Genomic DNA, 7,523 nt, shown 5'->3' with positions numbered 1-7,523 from the left:
TTTTGTTTTAAGAAATCGTACTTTTACCCTGTAAATAAAATTTTTAACGTTTGTACTGAATTTCAGCGGCGCCTCTGGAGTTTTGTTTCTTAATTAAACTCTCCTCAGAAGGAGACTGGGATGGAAGGGAAGGGATCACCCCAAGGCAGCAGCCAGCACTTCTGACACCCCGCTGGCCACAGACACACGTGGCTACCTGCAGACATCAGCTGGCCCCCAAGTCTCACAGAGAAGGGATTAGAGATGTTCAGGAGGTGCGGGCAGAGCACAGGAGCAGAGTGGTGACACAGCAGTGCTGGTGTTCAGGGCTGTCCTTGCCCTGGTTCACAGCAGGAGCTGGAAGGTTCTGAGGGATTTGGGGCAAGGAGAAGGTGCTGCTCCCCTGAACAGGGTACAGAGCTCGTGGTTTTGCCTGAACCCGCAGCACTGGCAGAGCTTGGCTGGCCTGGGCTGCCCCCTGTCCTCAGGTCACAGGGTGGGATGGATCCTCTTCCCACTCACTCTCATGCAGGGAGAGGAGAAAGGGTGGCCAAAGGTGCATCTCATGGCCTCAGCACCAGCTCTGGCACAGCTCTGGCTCTCAGCTAGAGACTGGGGGAGTCAGAAGGTCCATCCCCTCCAGGAAATCAGCTCCACTGTTGCAAAATCCCAAACTTTCCCCTCTGCTGTACTTGTGTGTAATGGGGGAGCTCTCTGACCCCCCAAATCCTACCTTGCTGAAGGGCTTCTACTGTTCCTGGCTCCATCCTCCCCTTCTTTAGCATTGCTCAATGCCACTATTGCACTGGGCACACAGACACTCTGAAAAGCAACACTTTTATCCTCTTTGCCCTGTTTTATGGGGGAAATGAGGCAGCTCAGCCATGTCTCTACAGCCCCCTCCAAAACATGGGTGAGTGGGAGCTGTATGGGCAGTTATCAGGGTGTTTGTGGGGAAAGAAGATGGATTTCTGGATAGATAGAGTTGTACAAGCCCAAATAAGTCCATTCCTACACATCCCTGATGGGACAGGCCAGGATCAGCAGAATGAATTGAGTTTCATTTTTCCATGCCTCAGTTTCCCATCTTTAATTGGGAAACCACCATCCCCTCACATCACCAGCGAATTTAATGATTTAATTAAACAGAGCTTTCAGAGCACTCGGGTTCTTGGGGCTGCTGTAAAAGCCCAAGAAGGAATTCTTCAGGGCGTGATCATACACTGTGCAGGGGAAAAGGCAAAGTGCAGACACTGAAAGCATCAGGCAGAGCCCTGAGAAGCTGTTCATCACACAGGCAAAACCTCTGCCTGAAAGTTAACCCTCCTGTGTAATAAAGAAGGTGGAGATATTATCAAAAACATAATTTGGGATCATATAATTGCCACAAAAAAAGAAGGAGAGGAGCTGAATTAAGTTTGCACAGACACATCAGTGTCAGCGTTTCCTCCTTTTTGAGTGCCTGAGCCTGCAATATAGATACATATTTCTTTAACTCAGTTTTCACGTGCTTGTCCATACAGACACACACCCACCTCTGTTTCACAGTGACTACAACTGCTGAAAAGGAAATTTATTGTTTGGAAACCCTAATAGCAGCTTAATACTTATATTAATTAAAGACACCATCCAGCAGTATAGGGGCAGTTCCTTAATGATGGTCCTGTTAAATAAAAGAGATTTGTGAAATCTAATTCTGGCAGTAACAGGTCTTGATCTGTGACGCAGTGAAGCTTTGCTTGCACCTGCCCTTGAAAGCCAGGAGGTTTTGTATGGAGGAGCCTCCAGGGGCTGAAATTTAGTACAGTCCATGGAGGCGGAAGGTCATCTAAAGTCACTGGGTCCCAAGACACTGGACTTCAATCTCAAAGGAAAAAAAAAAAAAAACACACCACTCCACAAAACTTCAAAATATCCTCTATTCTTTTGTGTTTTCTTAGCTGCCAGCAGAGCTCTGTGGACATTATGCAGTGTATAAAGACCATACATCTACCAGGACTCGGTGTAGGATGGTAATGTTCCTAATGGGCAATGAAAGCTGCAAACTGCGTGGGGATACAATTAGATTCATACATTAACATGAGTCAGGGAACAGTTTTTCCCCCGAGCAGTGATAGGTTCAGACATAGTTGAACAAATCTGCCGCTGGGACAGATGGAATGCCCATATTCAGAGGCTGCAGGACCAACCTGCACCCCGCTTACAACAACGGGGGTTGTATTTATTTCTATCAAAAGAATACTTTGGTGAATTGGAACAGGCTTCCCCAACTGCAAAAGGGTGGCTTTTTTGTTGTTTTTTTTTTTAATTGCACTAAAAAATCATCTCCTTGCACTGGTACAGGGGGGAAAAAATAGATGAATTGAATACTGGGGCTGATGAAATCGTTGGCAAGTCCTTTGGAAATACCAGGTAAAAAATATCCATATATAAAGATATTCATATATAAAAATATCCATATAAAAATAGCCAAATATAAAATATCTGAATATACAATATCTATATATTCATACCCATGGTAAAAAATACCTATAAACAGTCACCAGTTTTAGTCCCACTGAAACCAGTGGCAAGACCCTCACTGACTTCAGAAATAACTGAAATATTTTGGTTTTTAGTCTTGGCACCACATTATATGTATGTATGTGCATTTTTTCATATGACTGCTGGTAGGTGTTGGTAATCCTTTATCCCTGCTGCATCCATTTGGTCACCTCCGGGGCATGCAAGCATTAGGGACCCTCTGCCAGGAGGACCTGCAAGTCCTCAGGTCTCTCTTAATTCCCCTTTAGTGAAGAGAGAAAGTGTGAGATGGCTCCATTGATAGGGAATCCCTGGGAGCTGGGAGCTGTGCTTCAAAACACAACCGGGATTATCCCACTTTCTCTCTGCAGAGACTTCCCGTGGGGAAACAGTTCACTACCAGCTACAGGTTGCTCCTGTGCTCTGCTGACAGGGCCCACAGCAGCTGGAGCTACTCTGTTTCAGCCTTTTCCAATGGATTTGGAGTTCTAGAGAGTCTCTGTGAATTACCTGTGCTCAAAAAGTGAGCTGCAAGATCCAAAATTCTGTGCAGGTTTTAGATAACAAGTATTTTCTATGATTTCAATGCCATGTGGTGCCCTATTTAGTGTCATCCCTGCTGTGGTGAGGCTCAAATGATGTTTAGTTATTAACAAGAGCATCCTCAGAAGGATTTTCATTACTGGGTGTCAATCTGTTGCAGATTTTGATTTTGCTCTGCACATGATCTGTAAAATAGAGTCTGTGCTACTACCTCTGAGCACATGAAACTTAATACTATAATTATAGATCTCTGGGGCTCAAATGCTCCATTAAGACCAATTTGTATAGTAGGTAGAGATTATCAGAGCAGAAGCAGGTGAGAACTAATTTTCAGGAGATTTTTATTGGTGGCACGTGCAATTAAAAGAAATCATCAGGAGGAGCAGAGCTGCTAAAGATTTACCCAGCAGATTTCCCAAGGACTGCAGAACAGAGATGCAAAAATACTGCATAAAATACCTGGCCTAACTCTTATTTTTATAGTCTTCACATAACACTACTAGAAGCTTTTTAAATCTAGATTAGCAAATTAACTGATTTATTAAAACCAGTTTTATGCCCAGTAGCCCAGTGATAGTGCCCACGAGCAATTAATCCCTGTTCTCCCAACCAAAAGGTGGAATGGCCAATATGAAAAACTGCTGGAGATCCCACGGGTGTCGTGGAGACGTGGTGAAGTAACAGAGCCTTTTAAAAACCCTGTGGGACCCAACCCTGGATTAATCCCCAGGGCAATGAGGAGTGTAAGGCTGAGCTGGGGGGGTGAAGAGCCCCCTGGAAACAGGGGTTTCCCCCCTGCTGAGGGGGGGGGAAGCACTGCTGAGGTCATTGTCCTCTGGGCAGGGATGGCAGAGGCTCCACGTGAGGCCCTGCTGGTGCAGATCAAGGCTCGCACGCCGAGCGTTGCTCCTCTTTTATCGCCGTTATTATTTTCCAGTTGTCAGTCTTCCAGTTTCAGATCTACTAGACAAGAGTGAAAAGACTCTCCCCAACGGATAATGCTCTTCTCTGCCAGCGTGGAAATGCTGGTGGCACAGCACCAGTTCTCTGTCAGGTCTCCCACTTGTGCCTCCCTTTGGCTGTGCAGCAGCATCTGTTAAAACCTCCCACGACACCAAAGGGAAATCTTATGAAACTCTGATTGTTTGAGAAGGAAAAAGGAAAACCCCATTAGAGAGGCTGAGACAGAGATGCCATCCTTGTCTGTGCCATGGGCATGACTCCACAGGTACAAGAAATCTTTCTTGCTTGGCTCTTACCCTGTTGGATTTAGTCACTGACTGCCAGTAGGACCTTGGCAAGGACCAGGAGGATTTTGGCTCGGGTCAATGGGACAGAGCAGGCAGCATCCTTCTGCACAGAGTGAAAAACCTGCAAGCAAGACTTTTAGAGAAGAGATTAGCTTTATTCCTTGAGTAATAGTGAATAAAGGTCCACAGACAGTCTTGCATGTACTCTGCCAATGGAAGCATCCACATCTAGTCCTGAAATTGGGCTTCCTAAGGCAGCAATTGGAAAGAAAATGCTTTGAGGGTCTCACTAACATCCCTGCTCTGAGCTCATTCATTTAGTTGCACTATTCAGCCCCTTCATCCCTTGCTTTCCACCCAGGAGATTCCTTGTGCTTCAGGGAAGGACCAGCATGGTCTCCTTTCCACTCTTCCTTCGTGACTGTGAGATGTTGCTTCATTACAAATTGAAGCATGTGAGGGAACTGATGCCTCTGTTTCCCAAACAGGGATTTGGCAGAGTCCTCAGGACTGCACTGTCTCTTTCTGGGATTATTACATTCTGCACATTCCAGGATAATCTTTTTTTTTTTTTTTTAACCTGAAGATTTCACAGAATTGCCTTCTAGGAAAGCATTTAAAGCTGTCTAATGGCAGTCCAAGGTGATTATGGGACCATAATGTTTTGTTGCAAAAATAACGGATTAAGTTCCATCTGTAGAAGTTAATTAAACTTATTTTTACAAACAAACAACTTGTTCTGCTCCTCTCTGTGTGGCAGATGTCAGCAATCTTTATAAAATCATACCCAGCTTCCTTTGAGACGAGAAGCCTGAAGAAAGACAACATTTGCAAACAGGAAAACACAAAATCCCAAACTTAAAATGGATTTAATCCCAAACCTAAAATGGTGTTAGCTCACTTCTGGAGGTGGCAGGAGAGGAGACACAAAGCCCTAGGGACACCATGGACTTAGAAGTTTGTCCCTGTCCCTGTTGTGGGGACCAAGAGGTCTGGAGGTACTTGGTGAACACTTCACTTGAGATAAATGAGGCCAAACAGAGAAAGCAAATGTTACAGAGCAAATGGAGGAAGATAAAATTCCCAGTGTGGTCATTTTCATGTTGGATTCTCCATGTTGGCCTTCAGGATAATGAACTGAAGAGACTCTCAAAGGCAGAGTCAGAAAGAATGAAAATCACTACTGGCAGGTAAAAGTAGATCAAACTGCACTAAATAGTCCTTTCCCACCTGGATTTCTCCTTGAAAATATTCACTTTTGAAGAAGAAAATGTCCCCCTTGGCAAGGCTGCTGTTTGTGTGGAAGAATGGCACATGGCCTTCAGATGTAGATTTAACATGGACCAGAAAAAGCATCTCTTCCCCTGTGGTTTCCCAGTTTGGTGCCTGAGGCCCACAGAAAATAGGCAATATTTATTTATACAGCATTTTGCTCAGAACCTAGAGAAGCTGGAGACCTTGTCAGTAAAGACCAGCAACTACCCTCATCTGAGTCAACCCCTCCCTTCAAAGCCTAAAACCTTGATTTGCTTTTTTGATTTTTCACTCGACAATCCCTAGATATAAATGCAGAAGTCGTTTCTTTACTTCACTGGTAGAAGTTTTCAAACCGAAGGGATTTAACTCCTGAGATAAAAGAATATTTTTTTCCCCTTCCTATTTGAGTACCATCTCTCCTGCAACAAGTCTTTTGTAATCTGAAAGGAAAACCCTTCCTGTCACAACACCAGTAATGGATATTGCTCTCTCAATTACCCCGCGCTTCGCCAGGAGAGCAACTGATGCGCATCGTGTTTATCCAGCTCACTGAAGTGCTTTCATTATCTGAGAAAAGAGGTTAATTAGTATTTAATCAATCTTTTCACAGGGTACAGTTTCCTCCTCTCCTATTTGCAATCCAAAAAGATGTCAGCTCCCGAAGCCATAATGCCCTCTTGATAAATCAAGTGGCAGCTAATGAGGTCTGTGCTCTCAGGGAAGGAGGGTCCGGGCTACCTGTCACCAGCACGGCTGTCACCTACACCTCTGTCACCTACACCTCTGTCACCTACACCGCTGGCACCTGCACCGCTGTCACCTGCACCGCTGTCACCGGGAAGCGCTGCTTGGGATGCCGGGAAACGCAGGGAGCCATATGGATGCAAGGAAGGGAATTGTCAGCTGAAGGAAGGTGGTGGTGGCTCTACACACCCTGGATTGGAGCGTGAGTGTGTGTGTCCTGTGCATGCTTCGGGATAACCAAGCTCGGAGGAGTCACAAGATAAATCCCACAGAAACTCTACCATCCAGAAGGAAACAGATTGGATTTCTTTCTTCTTTCTTTTTCTTTCTCTTTCTTTCTTTCCTTTCTTTTTCTTTCTCTTTCTTTCTTTCTTTCTTTCTTTCTTTCTTTCTTTCTTTCTTTCTTTCTTTCTTTCTTTCTTTCTTTCTTTCTTTCTTTCTTTCTTTCTTTCTTTCTTTCTTTCTTTCTTTCTTTCTTTCTTTTTCTTTCTTTTTCTTTTCTTTCTATTCTTTCTTTCTCTCTCCCTTTTCCCCCCTTTCTCTCTCTCTTTATCCCTTCCTTCCTTCCTTCCTTCCTTCCTTCCTTCCCTCCTTCCTTCCTTCCTTCCTTCCTTCCTTCCTTCCCTCCCTCCCTTCCCTCCCTTCCTTCCCTTCCTTCCTTCCAATAACCCAGGAGCCATCCTTGCACCTGTATGGGGCTGAACTTCAGAGGTAAATAAAAGACATTAGTGATGCTTGGTGTCAAAAGTTATGGATAATAAATGCATTATGTCATTTCTACATATGTAGAAGGATGGAGTTTCCTTCATTAGGCAGTGGGCAAGTTTTTGTTCCTCCCCGAAAAATGCCGGGAGCAAAACCAAACCTCTCTCTCTCTTACCATTTCCACCGTGTCTGCAGCTCTGCACAACTGCACTGAAGTTAAACCGAAGGCTGAGACAAACACCCATCAAAGCAAAGGAAGCTTAATTTTGACCAAATTTAGAATCTTGAGTGAGATACTCGTCCAAAACAGCTGTTCCAGCCACCCGACCTTCCCATCCTAAAAAGGCCCAGCAGCACTCGCAGTAATAGTTTTTCTGAGGTATCTAAACAGAGAGAGTGGCCCGTGTATCCATATGCTCCAGCCCTTTTGGCTACCGGGCTATTCTCCCCGTAGCCACCGCTGCTGACAATGAGGGGCTGAGCCACATGCCCTGTGATAGCCACGCTCTGGATTTCTTTCCC

The sequence above is a fragment of the Manacus vitellinus genome, unplaced genomic scaffold (genome assembly GCF_001715985.3).
Source record: "Manacus vitellinus isolate BGI_N305 unplaced genomic scaffold, ASM171598v3 scaffold_51_pilon, whole genome shotgun sequence".
NCBI classification, from domain to species: Eukaryota; Metazoa; Chordata; class Aves; order Passeriformes; family Pipridae; genus Manacus; species Manacus vitellinus.
This window is presented reverse-complemented; position numbering follows the sequence as displayed.